This window comes from Sceloporus occidentalis, unplaced genomic scaffold (assembly GCF_023333645.1).
Source record: "Sceloporus occidentalis isolate IW3139 unplaced genomic scaffold, rSceOcc1.0.p SCAF_27, whole genome shotgun sequence".
In the NCBI taxonomy this organism is placed as follows: domain Eukaryota; kingdom Metazoa; phylum Chordata; class Lepidosauria; order Squamata; family Phrynosomatidae; genus Sceloporus; species Sceloporus occidentalis.
Window position 1 is genome coordinate 3,948,824 of NW_028317007.1, and position 22,484 is coordinate 3,971,307.

Below are 22,484 nucleotides of genomic sequence, written 5' to 3' on the forward strand. Positions count from 1 at the left end.
ACCTACAGATTTCTGCTCCCATTAACCCTTGCGATGCTGCGTAGATAAGGTAGGCTAGATGGGGAAGGGACCAGGGAGATTAGTATACGCTTTGCCGCCGCCATGCTTGTATGTTCGGTATTCGGGCTGAACAACGAAAACGCACCCTTCATGTGGTTTCTAGTTACACCCCGGGGAAGAGATGGTAGGAGATGTATGGATACAGGGTTGAAGGGGCAGGTGGTGAGGTGGGAGAAAAGAGAACTTCAGAAACTTCAGTGGGGGGGGGTGACTGGACTGAAGTAGTTAAGGGTGGCTTGTAGTGAGGAAGAAGGTTGAGGTACCATATGATTGACACCATGAGGGAGGGTGTTATCCCTGATGGTGTCAATTTTCTTTTTAAAGTAAGTGGCAAGCTCTTGGGTGGAGAAGTTAGAATGTGGAAGAGGTGCCATGAGGAGGGAAAAGTGTGTTAAATGTGGAGAACAGAAGTTTAGGGTTATGTTTTTTATTTATACATGACGAAGAGCCACAAATTAGCTATAATCACGCTAATGCATTCTCACAGGACACAGCTAGTATAGCGTTAATTGCATTAAATGATATTTTAGTTATTTGTCAATTAAAATTGACTTATGTTTAAGCAAGCACATTAAATAGATCAACCTCACTTACTTGCATCTGTAAACACAAAGCAGGCATCACACAAAGCAGACAGTCTGTGAGACTGACACACCTTGGCACAGCAGAGCAGTAGATGCTAACAAAACAAGGAAGAAATGCCTATAGAACAAACCACATGATAGGAGGTGGAATCGTATCTCTTCAGTTTTATCTAACTTCCACTGCAATTCTTCTGCCTCTAATCACACATTGACATACAGGGCTCTCATTGGTAATTAAACGATAATCAATGGGAAATTGATTGAGTTTCTATGTATGAGCCACTGATGGCAACTGTCCTGTGGTAAAGAGGGCCATGACTTAGGTCACCATGACTAAAGAAATTGGGGTGTAATTGACACACTCAGTTAATAACACTCAAGGTAATTGTTCTTGTCCAGCCTAATATGATCAATCCTGTCAAACTGTAAATTATGATGGTACTTTGTATTACCATGACATTTTACATCAAGGGACATTACTTGAAGCAGTCATTCCTTTTCTGTATCAATATTAATCATATTACATTACATTTTATGCATAGAGCGCTATCAGATTCTGTTGCGCTAAAAATCATATGTAGCCTAGCCTCCTCCATTTTCTCCCTTACACTGAACAGTTGCCACTGATGATATGGACCAGCTAGGACCTAAAAGAGGTTTCTCCTACCATCCACCCCTGCAAGCAGAATGTGAACAGATACACTATTTGGGTAACAGTTACACTTTTGTAGGTTTTTGAGAGAGGAGGTAGATGGTTAGAGGCAAGAGCATGACAGAGACATTTAAGGTTTTAAAGTGGAACCTTCTTGATGGAAAAACATGCCAGTGTCAGGCCTTCATAATGAATAGTATAAATAAACTGCAATCTCTGGGTTTAGATCCCAATGTTGTTGAATGGATTAAGGAGTGACTGAGTGACAGACAACAGAGGGTTGTAGTCAATGGCGTATATTCAGAACAAGGTCTTGTTACCAGTGGGATACCTCAGGGATCTGTACTTGGACCCATTCTCTTTAATATTTTTATTAGTGATATTGCAGATAGTCTTGATGGAAAGGTATGTTTATTTGCTGACGATACAAAAATTTGCAACAGGGTTGATGTTCCTGGAGGAAGAAGCCAATTGGCAAACGATCTAGGTAAACTGGAAAAATGGTCAGAACTGTGGCAATTGACATTTAATGTAGATAAATGCAAAGTAATGCACCTGGGGCATAAAAACCCAAGGGCAGAGTATAGAATATTTGATACTGTCCTAACCTAAACGTGTGAGGAAAGGGATTTAGGGGTAATTATTTCTGAGGATTTAAAGGTAGGCAGACAATGCAGTAGAGCAGCAGGTAATGCTAGCAGAATGATTGGTTGTATAGCGAGAGGTATTAGCAGTAGAAAGAGGGAAGTGCTCATGCCGTTTTACAGATCACTGGTGAGACCTCACTTGGAGTATTGTGTACAGTACTGGAGACCGTATCTTCAGAAGGATATAGATATGTTGGAGAAGGGCTACTAAAATGGTTTATGGATTACAAGATAAACCCTACCAGGACAGGTTAAAGGATCTTAACCTATATAGCCAGGAAAAAAGACGTGACAGGGGGGATATGATAGAAACATTTAAATACTTAAAGGAAATCAACAAGTTAAGGAAGATAATTTATTTAAAAAGAAGAAATACTACCACAACAAGAGGACACAACCATAAACTAGAGGGGCAAAGGTTTAATGGTAACATCAGAAAATATTACTTTACGGAAAAGGTAGTGGACGCATGGAATAGCCTTCCAGCAGAAGTGGTAGATGTTAATACAGTAAAGTCATTTAAGTAAGCATGGGATAGGCATAAGGCCAAGCTAGATATAGGATAAGGGCAAGTACTAAAGGAAAGTACTCAGAGGTTGGGCAGACTGGATGGGCCTACTGGTTCTTATCTGCCGTCACTTTCTATAGTAAAGAAGCTAAAACTGCATGTCTCCTGAGAAGTTGGAGCATCCTCCTTAGCAACGTGGAACAAGTGAAAGGCTTGCAGGTGCACAATCGTGTGCACCCTCTTAGTATCCTGGTATCATGTGGTTGCAATGAGAGTGCTGTGTCCAGTGTATGCTGACCTGTTTTATGTTGAGAAGGAAGATAATTATGAGCTATGAAAGAAGAGAACCTCTCTGTGGAAGACAGAACTGCTAGGCCAGCCATTGTAGTTATATACCCCATGTTCACACTGCATGCAAGCTTCAATAAGTACCTGTGTGTTGCTATACTTACATTTTAGTGCTACCTAGATCCATTAAAAAGCTCCACATCCATTCAAAAATACTACTGCTCTCCTAGAATTGATGGAGGGAGGGTGGATGTTGTTGGGAGTGATATTGAGACAGGGAATGTATAGTTCTGTAATTGTGTTTATTACTGCTGTTCATCTTATATCCCTTTTTACTACTGCTTATAGGAATGCTTATGTCCATCTTATCCTTTTCCCGTTAACATAAAATGTATTTATATAGCACAAGCAGATTCCATAGAGCTGTTACAATCAGTGGAATCATTTAAAGTCACACGCAATAACAAACTGGTACAAAAGGAGAAGAGGGCCCTGCGTTTGTGAGCTTACAATCTAGTCGATGCTTGAGGGGGAAGTGAAACAATAGGAGAGGACTGCTTGGATGGGGATGAATTGATTGGGTCTACATGAGCTGTAGAGGTTGTTGGATGTTCAGGTGGCTTGATTAGAATGATGAATGCTGATTGCACAGGGAGATAGTGTTCCAGTTTCCCTCCAGTGTAAATCGTACCTGTCCACTTAGAAAGCGTCCACTTGGGATGAGGCCACTGCAGCTACATTTCCTTAGGATGAGGCCATTGCATCTGACTCTGAGTCCCTGGTTGGGGAATATAACTTATACACACCTCTCAACAGTCCTGTTTTTGCAGTATAGACCTGATTGTTTTTGCAGTATAGTCCTGCATTGTGACACTCTGAAGCTAAGCACCACAATGTGGCACTTCAGATGGCCACATCCACTTCTGGCTTTTTGCCACAGCCTGAATAATGGTTGTCCTAATTTGGACACCTGAAATATTGGGGGGCTATGCATATTTACTAGGTGCAGGAAATGCCATCCGTTAACAAACCCCGTGTTAAGGCATTAACCATGGAAAAGGGGGCTAGATTTGGAACACCAGGTTTCTTTTTATTGATGTTATGACCTAAAAACACCAAAGAAACTTTTAGGAAAATGCTTCAATTTTTATGGAATAAAGTCTCTCGTACGGACATTTAACTGATAGAACAGGGAGACCAGTGGCATCTGCAGGGTAAGTTGCAGTGTTGGGGTTTTAAAAGTCTGTACAAGCGACCAACAGAGTCGCTCGTACAGACTTTTTTTAAAACCTCAATGCTGCAACTTACCCTGCAGATCCCACTGGTCTCCCTGTTCTATCAGTTAAATGTCCGTACGAACGACCAATAAAGTCGCTTGTACGGACATTTAACTGATAGAACAGGGAGACCAGTGGGATCTGCCGGGTAAGTTGCAGCATTGGGGTTAACTTTTTAACTTTCATTAGGGGTTAACTTTTAACTTTAGGCTCCTTAACCTTAAAGGGTTAAGGGGCCGTGCAAGTGAGCCTATTGGTCGCTTGCACGGCCCTTTAACCTACGGATTTCCGCTCCCGTTATCTAACGCAGCATCGAAGGGGTTAACGGGAGAGGAAATCCATGGGTTCGCTGTCAGGGGTTACAAAGGCCGTGCGAGTGAGCCTATTGGTCACCTGCAGGGTCTTCCTCTGGCATCAACCAATTGGTTGATGCCAGAGGAGGTCCCTGTAGGCGACCAGTACGCTCATTCGCACTGCCCTGTTACCCGTGACGGCGAACCTGCGGATTTCCACTTCTGTGAACTGCCGGGATGCCGCGATGCCAAGGTAAGTTAGAAGGGGAAGGGACCGGGGAGAGTGGTAGACGAACGTTTTACCGCCGCTGTCTTCTCTTCGGCGTGTCTTCGGAACGAACACGAAAACGCACTCTTCGTGTTCGTTTTCATGTTCGCCCGAAGACGAATGCACAAGTCTAGTTTATATCCAATATATCCTTTATATGGTTGTCCATAAGCGCATGCAACAATGTAATTATGGTTAACTTATTTACCAAACCCTACGGGGGAGATGTTTTTATATAGTTCAGAAAAGTTGTCTTTTGGGAAAATTTGGTAAATTTATGTAATTATCCATTTTTTGGAAGGAGACACCCAGATGCTGCGTGACTATACATAATTATGACTTATTGTTTTATGTTTTTGATTTTATGCTGTAGTTAAAATAAAATGCATAATACTTGTAGCTGTGCTACAGTTATAACTTTGTTTTAAGTACATTGTTCTTATATTATACTTACTCTCTGTGGTTCTTTATTAAATTAGAGTTAAATATCAATGGTTGGTATTGTATTTTGATGGGTTTCACCTTAATATGTCGAAATTTGGCTTAAGCACTTCTTAATGTGTAAAAGCTATGAAAACAGAGGCACAAAGGCCAACCTTTTTTAGTCACACAGCATACAGATTTATTTTATGATTAGAGTCTGAATGCATCTTAAAGGGATACTACGTGCAATATAAAGAACATTAGTTGAATTTATAGTGAAGTTAAAATGAACACTTATTTAATGATACATGCCTCTCTGATTTACTTTTTTCAAAGGTAGGAAAGATAAATATAAAACAAATGTCAGAAATATTTCCTCTAGCTATTTCGTGAGTTATTTCTCAAGATGCTGCATTTTCACAATCCTAATAGCGAGTCTCACTGGGCCGAGGCTGCATGCTGACATCCTTTTATATTTTGATTTATAACATGGAGTGCGTCTCTCGAATATCTAAAATGCTTCCTTTCCTTCTCTTTAAGCCCCTAGCAACACAGGAAAGGGTCTTCCCCAAATTGTTGCCGTAAAGTTGGAACCATACAAATGTTTAAAATATCTTTGTATGCTATAGCATTACCATTACCCTTCAATGGAACTGGCACCAGTTTGGGGAAGGTCTTTTCCTGTTCCAGCATAACTGTACCCCTGTGTACAAAGCAAGGTTCATAAAAACACGCTTTGGTGAATTTTTGGTGTGGAGGAACATAGAACCCTGACCATATTTCCATTGAACACATTTGGGATGAACTGGAACAAAGATTGGACCTGCTCATCCAACATCAGTGTCTAACCTCTTAAATGCTGTTTTGGCCAGGCACATCATGGCATTAAAAAAGCTTAGAAACGATCTAAGATTGCTTTATTTGCTTAAACTTTGTTGCTGTAATGCCTCGATGTTGAGGCCTTCAGCAACACCGAGATCTGCAGCAAGGTCCCCTCCGGGGCGTCAACATCCGCCATACGCTGTATGGCAGCGGACACCTGATTTAAAAGAGGCGACCAAGGCTGAAATGAGGCATTCAGCGAAACCCACCCAAGGGCATACTGTGACCGCTCAGGAGGGCAGTCACAAGCATCACTGCGAGAGATCTCGCCGCTTGCAATATGGCGGCGTCCTTTAAAATACTAAACAGACCCTCTTGAGAACTTTGGAACCATGCAAGTAAATGGAGCCCAACTTTCTAATCACAATGTGATCAGTAAAATATTTTAAAAAATAAATAAAAAAGAAAAAAAAATCATATCTAAAGTACAATGTTTGTAAAAAGGAACCCACATAAATGACTACCACAAACAAAGACTGGTGGTAGAATTAGTGTAAAGAGTTAAAATACTACCATTTGAAAAACCCTGGGGTGTCTAGTTTTTTTTTAAAATATGGTTTGATGAGGTAAATTGAGTTAGCCAGCTTCAGAGATGTCCCAAATAGGACATGGTGGCAGAAGGACCAGATGTCAGTGTTCCAAGTTGAAAACTATGGACTTCCCAAATGTGGTGTTTTACCTCCCAAACAATCCAATAAACCTATGGGTTGCATGGGTATACCACCCACTCAGAAGAACACATATTGGGGTTTTGTTTGACAGTGACTTATACCTGGAGCTATAAATTCATACCTGAAGTACAATTTGTGTGACAAAAATACAAAAATATTTACTACCACAAAATTTGGCAAAGGCTGGTGGTAGTATTTGGTCATGGAAAGGGTTAAAATACCAGCATCTGAAATTCCTTGGAGTGTCTAGTTTTCAAAAATAAATGGTTTGTTGGGTAAATTGCATTAGCTGGCTTCAAAGATGTCCCAAATAGCACATGGGGAAGAATTACTTGATTTGGAAAAAATGGTTTTGAAATAGCAAAATGCTATGTACTATGTACGCTTGTACTTATTGCCCTATAACTTGCAAAAACAAAACATAAAAACACTGGATATTTCTAATTTCAGGAAAAATAGTAGAATCTATTTAGCAGGTTTTTCATTAGCTTTTGTAGATCAGTAAAAGTTAGGGGGTTTCAATTTTTATCTATATTTTATTATCTTTAATAGGAAATTAGATGATCAGTAAATTGGTATCTGAAGAAAACAATATGTTCTGAAAAAAACAATATATAACCTGTGTGGGTACACTAAATTGGAGAGAAGAAAATTACAGCTAAACACGAGCACCGCAAAAGTGTTAAAACAGTCATGAAAACAATAAAAAAGCCTGGTCAAGGGGGGTAAAATGTGCTTATATATTTGTTTTAACTTTTTAGCTGGGTTGCCTTTCAGGACATTTCAAAGACCTGATTTTTTTAAACTTTGGATTTTTTTTCTGATCAAGCAAAAGTGTGTGTGTTTTGTGTAGTGAGTTGTTCTGGTACCAGTCAAGGGAACAAAGGAAAGATCTGTGCAGGTGTGGTATACATTTAAGAAGTCTATGCCTACATTGCCTAGCATTCTAAATGTAAAGATGTGTGTGTTGGGGGGGCAATGACAGAGAGGCAACCTGCCTGGGGTGCTATTTGGTTGGAGACCATCCCTGTAGTCATCACTTAAATATGGCCACATATACATGGCTTTACTGACAGCCTAGCCTTTGTCTTCAGTTCATTGTTGGGTAATTGAGTGAAACAGGGTTAAATACTTATATATCTCCTTTCTTCTCTATAATTTTGGTTTTAACACATTTACCTACTCAATCATGTGCACATTATTTCCTTCCCATTAAATAAGAAAATGAATATCATTCTTTCTTGATATTGTCATTGAAAAATCACATGCATGTTTGACATCATTCTCCCATCTTGTTCAACTGCTTCATTTCTATATAAGTTCTAATGTCTCTGTTCATTATAGTGTGCATCAAATTTCCTGACAGTAGAGGATCTATTTAAAGCAATAAATTTAAATGAAAATAGCTTTAAATTGTTTTAATGTAAGAACTTTAATAATCAGAAATTCTAGGGAACATTTCAATATGCAATTTTGTACAAGCTAGTTTTTTTGTTTTGCATGTTCACAAACTAAACATTTCTCTTTCCTGGGCGGCTTCAGCTATGGAAACACAAATGAATCAAGTGGGATTTAGAGTTACTACATGTTTTCCAGGACACATATTTTTTACATATTGCTGACCAGACCTATTGTTTTCCCATGTTTGTCTCCCTAGTGGGATTGATCCACAAGTAAGTAATTCAGCAGCTCTGAGCCCCATGTGCCCCACTTCCTGTGCTGTTTTGTCTTTAGGGGTAGAGGTAAGGTCGTTAGTATTGATTTTGCTGAAATTATTCAGGGGTGTAAGTAGTAGTATTACACAAAAAGTATTGACTAGAATATAACCCGCACCAGATTATAGGCCGCACCCTTATAGTTTGGTGCTATTTTAAAGGGGGAAAAAATATTTATTTATTTATTTTTTACATTTACTGTATGGTTGGAGGCTCCCACCCTCCTTACCTAAACTTTAGTTTTGCAACGTTGATGTAGGTGCGGCAGGCGTGACCTCCAGTTCCTGCACCTGTCTGCCTCATCTACAGCAAAGTTGAGAATCAAGAATCAGGGTGGAACGAAGGCTTTGCTCGCGTTGCTGGGGGACCGCATTTTGCCGGACCACACTACCGAAAGCGTTCTGCAGTCTTCTGATCCGGTCTTCCAGGCACCCTGGAGAAGGTAAAAATGGCTTGAGGTTAGCTAGAGCTGGCCTGATAATCAAACACTAGCATAACGTATGTTAATAGTTTGTTATAAATCAAGGGGGTCCGTACATACAGCCGCTCATATGTACACATACTTGGTAGAACATAAAGTTATCCAAATCACAGAAATGTTTAGTTAACATTTAGTGGTGGGCTAAGCATACTATGGCCATTAGATGTGACGGAATCTCCAATTGTTATCTTATAGCCCTAGGCTAGTCCTGTTTGGTCCTGTGGTTTCTGTGTACTCTTGTAATGTGTAGCCTGGTCAGTCTTGTCAGCCCTGTGCTTTGTTGTCATGTCTTGTGCCCTGCCCTGTATCCCCGGTAGAGGGGTGTCCTGCCCTGTATCCCCAGTAGAGGGGTGTCCTGTCCTGAATCCCCGGTAGAGGGGTGTCTGTACTAGATATCTTCCGCTGCTATTCATGGTCCTGGTATCTAACCGCACAATCCTGATGGTCCAACACTCAGGAGAGTGTGGTTACCCTGCATCTGGTCCTGTGGCTCCGCTTCTGCATGCTGAATTCCTGCATTCCATCATCATTGGGCACTCTGGGTCATTACAGTCGTCTGTATGGACCCAGTTCCTGACAATCTCTTTAACTGAATTACTTATCTTCCCTCATACACATTCATCATTCCAATTACACTTGCTTCCTGCCCCTGTGTCACATTTCACTCCATTGTATTCACCCCGTCACATTCAGTTTATCCCAAACTTTTGCCACCACAATCTTACAAAAATGCTTCATTTGTCCTTTTCTAACATATGATGTAACTTTAGCTCTTGTTCATGCACTTGTCATCTTCTGTCATGACTACTAAAACTCTTAGCTGGTCTCTCTTTTTCCCATCTTGCCTTACAACCCACCATGAATGCTGCCAGACCTATGTTCCTTACTCTATATAAATTCATGAAAAATATATATTTTAAAAATCAATAAAATATTAAATAGAACAAGATTATTTCCATAAGAGAAAGAGTACTCTTCTGTATTAGGACTGTCCATGCATCAGCGAGGGAAAACCACAGGCATTCTTAACTGTGAGGCTGTAGCTGCTGGGTCTTTGGAAGAGAACACTGTTTTTTAGTCTGTCTGTTTACTTTAACAACAATTAGAGGGGCACTTGATCTCTATGTGGCTTTTATTAAGGTCTTGGTAGTCCAAGCAAATTTGGTAAGCCAGATAAGTCACTATGCTTTTTCCCCTTTTTTGTCTTTCAATGATATCTCTTTTTCTCTATCAGGGAAGTGACATCACTAAACCGGAAGTTCAACCTAATTTTGTCCTTATCCTGTTATGTCTCTGTAGCCTAACCTTCAAGTAGCTTTATTTAGAAATGTCTAATTACTTTGGGAACAGACATAAAGCAGTGAAAAGAATAAGTCAAAAGTAAATCTTAACTTTTATTAACAAACATATTAAAAGTATGAGTATAGTGGAAACCTATCTTCATAAAATGTCGGTAACATACTACAAATGATAAAAGTAATCATTAGGAGGAGTCCCACCCCTGATCATCAATAAATTCTTCGAGTCACCATTATATCCTCCAAATATTTAAGAATATGTGGTAAGGCAAAATAAATAAATAGATCCACAGCCACATTCTATAAAATATTTTTATTGTTTTCCTTTACTAGTGTGAAACAAATGCTTTACAAATGTAATGTAGAATTGGTTTTAAAGGATTATTCAAAAATTATTATTATAATATTAATACATTCTAAATAAGGGTCCCTCACCAGATATTTAGAGTGAGCAAATACACGATGACAGCTTTTGTTGGAATGGGAGCACACATTCTAATGTCATTTATAGTCTTCCTCTTTTTGTGTGCTGTTTTTGCTAAGATCAGCACCAACAGTAATAATTACATTACACAACTATGTAAGTCTTTTTATAGGATGCTGTGCATTACCACAAAACATAAAATGAGTTTTCAGGAAGTATACATACAACAGAAGTAGTATACATACAACAGATGTTGTTTTGAATGATTGTAATAAAATTAAACTCAATAATGAAGCCCGCGGTACAGCAGACACAGTGGACAGGATGATGATTTATTCCTCCTTCCTCTCACTCTCTCTGTGGTAAACATAGAGATACTGGACTGTCCACCTGCAACCAAGCAACTCCCACATGCCACCTCTCACCATAAGTTAAGCTCTTCCGTTTGAAACCAATGCGATGGAATACTGCATCACTTACATGTTACCCAAGTATTATCATAGCGATATTTTTTGTGTTTTGGCAATGAACTGTAAATTAATTTGGACTGTACATAATAACTGTCATGGCTACCAGTACAATGGCACTTACCACAGGAGTTATTCTGCCCAGTCCCCCGATACAAAGGGAGAAGCCCCAAGTAACAGAGAACCAGGACTTAGAGGATCCCAACAGTAAGGAGGCCTAGTACGGACAGGTAGATATAGGTACTGAGTAGACAGGTGAAGGAATCTCCAGACGAGCCAACTGGTACACAGAGCAGGTAGTCACACAAGCCAGGGGGTCGAGACACGGAGCGGGTAGTCAGACGAGCCAAACTGGTACACGGAGCAGGTAGTCAAACAAGCCAGGAGTCGAGACACGGAGTGGGTAGTCAGACGAGCCAAACTGGTACACAAATCACCGAGCAGAGGTACAGAAACACAATCCAAAAAAGTAAACAGGCAGGCAGAGGGTCAAAATAAAGAAGATCAGGAGTTCAGCAAAATACGAGGTATAGGACCACAACAGGGTGCAGGAGAAACGGATTTCCGGCTTTTTAAAGCCGGCGCCAACCTAAAACCCCGCCTCCAAGCTGACGTCACAGCCGAGCCCTCAGCCGTCCATCACCACCCCGATGCCAGCCACGCGGCATAGCCGCGCCCCCAGAGTTCCTGCGGTAGCCGCCAGAAGATGAGGTAAGTATGGAGGCCGGAGAGACCTCAGACTCAATGCCTTGAGTTCCGTGCCGGCGGCGGATATTGCGGCTGCCGGCAACGGAGCTCCGGGGAGGGATCTTGAACTCCCGGTTATCGCGGACGGTAGCCCGTCCTCCGGTACCGGGAACCGAGGGGTCGAGAACCCGACGTCCACGAGCGGCGATCCGCCCGCCGGAGCTGGGTGCCGGGTTATCGGGCGCCCGACATCTGTGAGCGGCGGTCCGCCCGCCAACGCCGGGAGTCGGATCAGTGACAATAACAATACAAATGCTGGGAATGATTTGCATGATTAGTTGCGCACAAAAATTAACAAAACAATTGAAATGTATAGAATAAGTTTCTGTGAAACATTTATAAAATAATAATAGGAAACTTGTGTGAAGGCAAATAAATTGGCATACGTTTATGCCTTTGAGTGTAAAGCAACAGACTGTTATCAGATAAAAATATTTCTGAAATGCAACGATAAGAGATATTGTAGGATAATTGTTACATGTGACTGTTTTCTGGACCAAAAATAACAATATGAATTATTATATAAAACATAAATCTTTTCAGGAATTAAGGAGGCCAAAAAAAATCTCAGATGTTATATATTGTCGTATTTGTTTTCATACAACTGTGCACTGTTGAGATATATTTGTACACTTGTATTATGTACAAGTTATACTTTAGATATTTAAGCATGTTAGAAGAAATCTGTGCATTACACAGTCCTGGGATCCAATTACACGCATAAAATTGGCAAAACAGGGTGAAACAAAGTAAAAAAAATAATACCTTTTTGTAATTAGAAGCAAATATGCTGATACTTTGGGTGTCCTTCCTTGCATTGTCAAATGTGACAAAGGAAGGAGACTCTTGATCTAGATCATGATCTATAATAAGACCAACATGTAATACCATTAGATAAGAATGTTGAATTCACACAAACACCATTCAATAAAACCACTCAGATGCTGGCATGTTCTAGCCTTGGTTGGCAGGTAGGAGGAGACTGCAACTCCTGTCCTCCTTTTAACAGGGGCAGTTTGTCCTATTCAGTGACCAAGGTTTCTGGTGGACCAGTTTGAGAGATCAAACAATCTCCCTTGTAACCAGCCCACTTACACTATAAAGGCTTATGATTAACCAGCTCAGAGTGCCATGATATGAACTTGCTAGGCTCTGCGCAGATACGCCTAATAATGTACTATGTATATTAGTGTTTATGGCATGCAGACAGGGCTGGCCCAAGACAAAATGCTGCCTGGGGCGATGTTTAAAATGCCGCCCCCCCCATTATCTACCCCCCCCATTATCTACCCCCCCCCTTGTACTTACCTTTCAACAGTCCTGCGGCGAGTCTCCCTGCTCTGTCTCGGTGCCGGCTTGTAATGCTGAGCACCGGAAATGACATCATCTTCTGGCGCGCAGCATTACAAGCTGGCACCGAGACCGAGCTAGAGGGCTTGCAGAGGAGAGAGGGGCGCCGAGCGGGTACCGACAACTTGGTAAGCGAAAACCACTCGGCGCCCTCTCTCTCTCTTCCGCTTTAAAAAAAAAAAAAGGGCTTCAAAAGTGCCGCCTGAAGCAGTTGCCCCACTCGGCCCCATTGTCTGGCCGGTCCTGCATGCAGATGATTTCTACTCTACTAATGTCAGTTTAATTTGATTTTTTTCTATTTCAATTTTTCCATTGAATAAATAAAAAATATCTCAACAGCAGGAGGTCCAAAAAGGGAAAAATTTTCTTCCATTGCAGCTAATCATTTTACTTTTCTTTGCACTACGATAGCCAGATTTTCACATATAACAATAATGAAGCTTTCTGGGAAGCAATGTCCTGAATACATCCATTCAGTATATTGGTGTGTTATGTCTATTTAAAGCCACAAAATTATTTTTAGAAATGGGCTTTTGCATTATAAATGTATATTTTTACAAGAGGCCAATATCAAACACACTTGAGAAACATACAATCCTTAAATTAGATTTGAACCTTGTATGAGCAGGGCCCTCTTCTCCTTTTGTACCAGTTTGTTATTGTATGTGCTTTTAAATTACCGTATTGGCCCGAATATAGGCCGCACCCCCCCACTTTAAGTCTTTAAAGTGGGGGTGCGGCCTATATTCGGGGTCTAGCGCCGGACGCCTGGGACATGCAGTTCAGGGCGCCGGTGCTGGCAGCAGGGTTAGGATACAGATCCCCTGCAGCGGTGCAGGGGACCTGTATCCTACTCTCTGATCCGTGGGGGGAGTGCCGGCACGGGAGATTGCCTTAGCGGATCACGCAGACGATCACCAACTGCAGCGATGCGCGCGTAAACAGCCTCCGCTGCCGGCACGTCTGCACGCTGTGCTTTAACAATCTCCCTTGCCGGGAATTCCCACTAGGGGAGTCCCGGCAAGGGAGATTGTTAAAGCACATCGTGCAGACGTGCCGGCAGCGGAGGTTGTTTACGTGTTTCGCCACAGCCGGTGAACGTCCGCACGATGCGTTTTACCTCTGCCCCCAAGACTTACCAGAGCAGACTCCCGGGTGTCTTGCGAGGCCGGCGGGGGACATCTACGCAACACGCGTATACAACCGGGAGTTGTATACGCGTATTGCGTAGATGTCCCCCCCCGGCCCCGCAAGACACCCGGGAGTCTGCTCTGGTAAGTCGGGGGGGGCAGAGTGGCAGAATATCTTGAGAGGGGGAGGACAGAGTGGCAGAATATCTCGAGAGGGGGAGGACAGAGTGGCAGCATATCTCGGGGGGGACAGAGTGGCAGCATATTTCGGGGGGGCAGAGTGGCAGCATATTTCGGGGGTGGGGGGGACAGAGTGGCAGCATATCTATTACAAAACTTTTTCTTTAAAAAAGCACCAAACTTTTAGGGTGCGGCCTGTATTCGGGTGCAGCCTATATCCGAGCCAATACGGTATTTAACTGGCTCAGCACTATATAAATAAATTTAATGTACTATCAAATTAATGAATAGTGATCATTTATTTTACTGTTTAGTCTACAAATGAATTTATAAAGAGATTATGATGATTTCTAAATAACATACTTTTAATTATGTCTGTGATAAGTACATTTTGGAGCAATATTGGACCAATGGAATGCTCTGTTGAGTGCCTCTAAAGTGGAATTTTACACTAGGAGTGTTCCAGTTTTTGTCTTCATAAAGATGGCCATTTGCATTTGTTCACATTGCTGTCTTAAGTAAATTAAATAGCATGTTTAACATGACTGGCTACATTGTATAATGCTGTTCATGTTGCCCATGGGAAATTGGATATAAAAAATCAATGTTCTATTATGAATGTTTTTCTATTCCCGGTCCTGTGAGAGCTTTGATGAAAACAGTGGGTTATTGAAAATATTATCTAAAAGTACTGAGCTGGGGGGAAATTTAACCTTTATTAATATTGACATCATGTTCTTACACAACAGCTATATGTTGAAACTTCTCAGTTGAATTTTAATGTAGTGATAGAGTTCTCTTGGAAAAAAATAATGAGTGATTTTGTATTATATGATGTACCACCTTTCAATAATTTATAGTATTCTTGTAAAAAGAACAGAAATGTTTTAAAAAAGGTAAACGCTTAATAGAAAATATCACCATCAAAGATTTTAGCATGACTAAAGTAATTTATAGATTGTGTTTTGAGCTCTTTTGTTAATCTGTGCAATTGCAATTGGGGATATTTTGTTGGAAACTGTAAATAAGGGAAACAGATTTGTACATAAATGTGGTGCAACTAGGTCCATGTCGAATGAATTTCCTGTCCTAAAGCTCTCCTTCCTTTTCCTCTTCCCAAACCAAGGCTGCCTGAACCAATCAACAATAATCAGCAATTTAATAATGCAAATTTTGAGAACAATTATTTTGGTTGGCTTTTAAAAACTGGTAGATGTAATTGAAATGTAAAATCTAATTCATTATCCATTATCCATTGTATTAAAATGTGGAATTATTGGGGACAATTGTCTTCATTTAATAGAATGGCTCTAATTTTCATTTGAACATGTATTGAAGCCTATTTTGCTATAATCCATGGACTAACAATTGCCTGTGCTCACACTCAGGGGTGACTTTAAGTCGGCAGCAGCCCTGGTACCTGCATTCCATTAGGGGCACCCAATGGTTTACAGAAATGGTACTTTGTCTCTAACTGAGATGCTTTGTGTACCACTATATGGACAAAAGTATTGGAATCAAGGTTTAGGCTAGACCCCTTACTTTCAGTGAAGGCAAATCTTAATGCTTCAGCATACCAAGACATTTTGGACAATGCTATGCTTCCAACTTTGTGGTTGACCGTTGCTGATTTGGAGAACCTGTTGGCCCAACTTTGGGCCTCTGCTCTAGACCAGTGCTCCTCAACCCTCTCCTCAAGGCATACCTAACAGTCCAGGATTTAGGTATTACACAGGTGTGTCTAAGGTGTTGCAAAAACATCCTGGACTGTGTGCTTTGAGGAGAGGGTTGAGGAGCACTGCTCTAGAGAACGGGAGCCGGTGGCTTCGGAATTGAGTTGGAGAGCTCACTACTACTACTGCTGCAGCATAATTGTCTTCGCCTGTACAGTGAAATATTCCACAAGTGCAGAGGATTCTGCCATCACGTTTGAGCCCTTAACTCCCTGCTTGTGCAGTTCGGCAGCCTAGAAGCAAGGAAGGATTGTGGAAGATGCCTGTGGTGGGTGCATCCAGGAGTGATAGTTGAAGATCCAGCAGTTTGCAGAGATGAAAGAGGCAGCATGGCATCCGATTCGGAGCTCTTATCAAGAAGATGGCACTTGTTCATGTGGCAGGATGCAGAAGTGTTGCGGAATGAGGAAAAAAAAGGTTCTACCCAGCGTTTTGGCCCTGCTACATGGCAGTCACCTCTCTACAGGTTGTTGGACCATGTAAGGGGTCCCACATTCATTCATCTAGCTGCAGAGGATCATCAGAGCAGCACTCCTGGGCATCACGGTGGCCCACCTGAAGACATGCACCCCTGAGACAAGGATATCACAAAGATAAGAACAGGAGATGAATACAAAAGTAACAGCTGCTCCATGTTCTGTGAGTAAGCCTGATGAGTGCTCTGGGGATACTGACCACACATATCCAACACAGCACACACATGCATTGGCAGAGGTAGAGGGAGTCGGCTAGGGTCAGTGGTAACGTGGCAGTGTCAGGTGGGGTGACTGATTTAGCAGTGCAATCCTTGGCTGTCCTTCTGGTCGCAGAGGTGTCAGACAAGGGGGAAGGGGATAAGGAAGGTAAGGCGAAGGAGCAGGATCAGTAATCGGACTCCACAAAAAGGGAATTATATGTATGCTTTGAGGGGCTGCTGGGTGCCCACCTGAAGCAAGAGATCTTTTCTCTGCTTCCCCTCAAAAGGTTTAACCTGGATAGAGTGTCCAAGACCGAGAAAAAGAAGGGCAGGGGAAAAAAGACGATATCGCATGATACAGAGATGAGGCCTATAGGGTATAAGGAGGGCAGGTGTGGTTAAGATATGACAAGCAGTTCAGTCAGCAGAAGGCAGTACAGCCCTCCATATGTTGGGACCACAAAGACATTGCCTTCTGGTTAAAGATTACAGGAGTGTCTTGGGCAATTACACATGCGGCAGCGTCAGTGCTTGTTAACAGGAAAGGTTTCTGCTGGCAATTTAATGCTTGAGTCGGCAGGTGAAGCTTCCCATGCCATTTGAGGCATGAATGCTCAGAGTGCTCAAGTTTCTAACCCCTCTCAAAACATGCCAAAAAGGTTAAGGGATCCTTTTGATCTGGAGGAAAATGGGATGACGCTGGTGAAGTGTGAAAAGATGGTGCTTTAGCTTAGAAGGTATGAGCGCAAAGATACAGTGGCCCTCTCAGAGTAAGGTTTGAGGGATGGGTTTAGGGTACCTTACAGGTATGGTCCAGCACGATTGGGGATCAAGAATTTAAGGTCGGCCAGGGATTTTCTCCAAATTGTCAGCTGATGAAGGAGGTTATTTTGGGGCAGATAGTGTGTCCTTTTGCTTCTTTTGGGGCAGATAGTGTGTCCTTTTGCTTCTTCCCTTTGGACAGTCTCAGAGTTTTGTGGCTGCATGTGGTCCCAAAGAAACGACTGGAAAATGTCTGGCTTACACATCACCTGTCTTGTCCAAAGGGGGATATTGACAATGAGGTGTTGCACGCTTCTTTTGATTTGCCTAGGGTGAGGCATTGTGGGAGAGGAAAGCTTGTTAGGCCTTTTTCGTTTGCTTCTGGTGTACCCAGATAACTTTCACCTCTTGGGTTGTTTTTAGGACGGGAGTTATTTTGCAGATAAATGCTTACCTTACTGGTTGGTTAGGAAGAAATTGGGTCTCCACATTCGCTACCTGCATGACTTCTTGTGTGTAGGTCCTGGTGGGTAGCCGGTTTATCATATGCTGCTGGCTACACTGGAGCATGTTTTTGCAATGTTTGGGTCTCCTTGGCATCCTTGGTCTCCTTGGCATCCAAAAAGACAGAAGGTCAGTTTACGAGGTTGAGTTTCCTAGGGATAGATATTCATTCCCACAATATGACCTTTCAGGTTTATAAGGAAAAGGTGCATGGTCTCAGGGCATTAAACTTTGTATGCCGCATTATTCCTATGGGGCATTTTTTTGCAGATGGCTCCCAGTCACCACATCAGGAGTGTGGTCGCTGAGTAATTTTGTCAGGTTAAACAGGGATCTGAAGGATGACCAGGCTGTGTGCGATATTTTGCTTAGCGACCTCAGTGGACAGTCTATTTGGATGGAGGATAGCTGGAGCTGTTTACTAATGCAACATTATCGGGGGTTGAAGCGCAGCACGCTGGCCTCCCAGTTGGAAGGGTAGGGAGAAAATGACAAACCTAGTGTTTCTGGAATTGTTCCTCATCGTGGTGGCAGTTGAATTGTGGGGGAATTGAGGAACATGAAGGTCAAGTTTTGCTGTGACAATATGGTGGTAGTGAAGGCTACTACTCACATTTAATTCTTTTCCCTGCCAGGCATCAAACTATTGTGGAACTTGGTGTCTACAATTTAATATCTTTATTCAGGTGGTCCACATTCTAGGTTGTTCTATTTCTGTGGTTGATGATTTATCCAAACACCAATGGCCTTGTTTTTGGCACTTTACCCCTGGTGCCCCGATTGACACTAACAAAAGATATGCTGGTAATTTTTAATTGCAAAATAACATATATTAACAAAAAGTGCTAATCATGTGAAGTCTTGCCCAGGGAAACTTTTAATTGCATTGGTTTACACATTTAAAAAAAATAAACTTTCGGGTTTCTAACTTATCTAGTGACACCATTAAGCAAGCTAAAGATGATTTCAAAAATATTATCTACATGATGACTTAAAGTATTAATTAATATTCACTTAATTTCCTTAGCTTTCCATAAGTCTTTGGCAGGATGGTAAATTCAAGGGCAAACTAAAATCTACAGAAGCACGATTTTGACAAGAGGAGTTAGATTTGTGGGACACTTTTGAATCATCTGGAATTATAACAGCAGTGAAAACCACTGAAATGTATGTAAAGGCTGATCTGTTATAGCAAATGATTTAATAAATTATTATAGCATATTAATTCTGGTTCTCATTTATAGCTCAGAAGTGCTATGTTAATTTGACACAATGCTTATCATCTCAAATAAAGTTGCAATAAATTTCCAGTAGTGGCAGTGCACAAAGCTTGTTGTAATAAAGTGTATGTGCAGTCGTGTTCATGTTACAGAAAGAAATAAAGCATTCATTTCATACTTATTTACAACTTCTCAAATACAAAATCTGAAATACCCAACACTTACACCATGACTAAATAAGTAAGACAAAATCTGAAGTATTTTGTGCAGAGCAACTTCCTTTCTGGAATCTGCCCCCCTGCTAGTTAACAAGATCGATATTAATGTCTCTAGAAATACTGAATGACCAAACGTAAAGGCCTTTAACTCGCATTAACACACACCCAGACACTCGCACAAACTAACACAACCAGTCATACACATACTAACATACCTAAAAGCAGGTTCACACACCAAAATAGTCCCCCGCACACACACTAACATACCCAGACAAAGTCACATGTTTACACACTAACATACCCAGGCAGACACACACCTGTCCAGACACACATGCATACCCAGTCACTAACATACACGCAGCTCACTTACCACAGGAAGCCCCAAAGTGTTTTATGCCTTCTCCTTGAAGTTAGGGAGATAAAGAGATAAGTCTAGGTGTCAGGACTTACCGCTCTATCCCTACTCCCGGAGCATGCCTCTGTCTATCTCGAGGGGGGGGAATTGCCCAGTTGCCCCCCGTGATCTGCCAATGCAACACCCTGTTCATATAATTATCAAGAAAGGACTTGCTCCTGCAGATATAGGTTGCATCTACTCCCAACTGTGTTACTTGATATAGTAGCTTATCTTAAACTAGGGTCTTTAAGAGGCCATGCCCACCAGAGGACAGTTAAAATGTTTCCTTACATTGGGGCCTAGTGCCTCAATTGAAAGCTTTAGGGCCTGGTGGCCCATTTTAAAAATGGGGCAAGGCAATAGGAGAAGTATGGGGTGTGATGGGGCAGTCAGTGATATATCAGTTCCTAACTTTAGTATTTTATTTAAACTCTTCTTAAGATTTAACTGGTACTTCATTTCTTGCTTATTGTACCTTAATGGATACCAACTGCACTTCAATGACAATGCCCATGTAGGCTGAAATGTTTGTATGGGGTCATTGGCTCCCATATGGAGAGAAAATCTAGGCTGTCCTTAGAGATGAGATTAATCTAATATACTGATGGAGATTTTTTCTGTAATGGCAAAAGTGATTTAAAATACCATACACTCTAGAGTGTGGCTAAATGTATAATAAGCTATTTAGCACTGTTGGCTCTTGGCTCAAAATGTTGTTCATTTTATTTACAGTAAATTGAAAAAGAAAACATCTACATATGTGAATTCATATTTGTCTCCACATTCTAAATTATTCCACAAAATGTAAATTTGGATCTAAGCATTTAGAAATATCTGCCAGTTCATAAACTTTGTACGGCTTCTCGATTTCAAGAGATACAACGGATGTTTGGGATATAACATTTCAACACAAGCAATGGCAATCATCTTTGCTAACAGAGAGAAGGCAGATTATTTTTGCCGTGAATACATAATTGCAGAATCCTCTTTGATGTGTGCACATCAGGATATTCCCATTACATCTTACATTGTGTTAAGTTTTACAATGTCACAGGAAGTCATGCTTTGTTCTTCAAACATTTTATGGAGGTCTGCCAAAATTTCATCCACTGGTAACAGCGACTTCTGTTGAACTGTAAGTCATGTTTTTAACAACTTGGTTAGAGCTTTATGATGGAGATGCCCGGATTTATTACCTTCCTGAGAAAACTCTTCATAGGATCCAACACATTCAGGAGGCTAACTGCCAGGATTTTGACTCATGCCATGCTGACTAGGCAATCTATGCAATTGTTAAGGGAACTAGATTGGCTCCCCTTCAAATACCAAACTAATTTTAAAATTGCTGTGATTTATTCAAGGCACTGCACGATGTGTTTATTTGAGTTACTATCTCTGTATAAGCCCAGATGGTATTACTAATAATTTACAGCTATTTTTATATCAGCCGCAGAATGATCTCCAAAGACACAAGCAGTCTGCCTTCTTATCTGCTATAGAAAAATCTTTCATTTCCCCGTATCTGAGATAGCAGACCTCAATTTTGTGGTATACTTTTTGATGTTTGAGCACCTAAAATGTGCCTATAATTATTGTTTTAATTTTACCAAAATAATTTAGTTTTTGTTTCCTATATTACAAAATAACATCAGAATGTTAAGCCACATTAGAAATGTCATATTACATTTTAGTAAACTTTGTGTTCAATCCAGACAGCAGCTATCTCCTGAAAGTGTAGTTTTAAAATCATATTACGGGAATAAAAGGTGATTATTTCATTTTCTTTTCTTTCCCCTACATCATTTTACTGTGAGAAACAGTATATTACCTAATGCCCTCTGCTTTCCTTACACCCATCACACAGATAAATCATGTAAAGAGTTAGACTTTGCTTGAGTGGGTTCCAACTTAACTCTGTATACTACAATGTTTTACATCTATTTATACATAATTAAACACAATGCAAAAAGTAAAAAGGCACATACAGTAAAAATGTACTACAACTATTCTTAACTGTTGATATGTGATGTTTCTATACTATATATTACACTTTTTGCATTGTTTTATTTATAATTTCTCTTTTTTTAAAAAAGCATATACCGTATTTGCTCGATTATAAGACAAGGTTTTTTTCAGCGCAAATGCTCTGAAAAATACCCCTCGTCTTATAATCGGGGTCGTCTTATAATCAGACCTCAAATAGGTCTGACTATGAGACGACTAAGATCCAGATCCCCCACAGCTGCAGGGGACCTGGATCCTCCTGTCTCCCCCTCCCCGCCCCACTTACCGGTACTTCTGAGTCCCCGGTGTGTAGCTGGGGCAGCGTGTAGATGTCTACGCAATTCGCGTAGACAACTTCCGGTGCCGCACCGGTGCGGGGAACTCTGATCTCTGACAGTCGGGGAAGGTCTGGGCGATGGACGCAGACAACCCCCGCTGCTAGCCACGCCTCCTTCTGGCTGCAGCGTAAGTGCGTGGGATCTACATGCTGCCCCGGCTACATGACAGGGAAGTTAGAAGCACCGGTAAGTTTGGGGGGGGGGCCGGGGGAGTGTTAAATGGGGGCATAAGGCATTTCTGGGGGCAGAGTGCTCTGTGAAATGCCTTTTAACCCCCTTAATGCCAC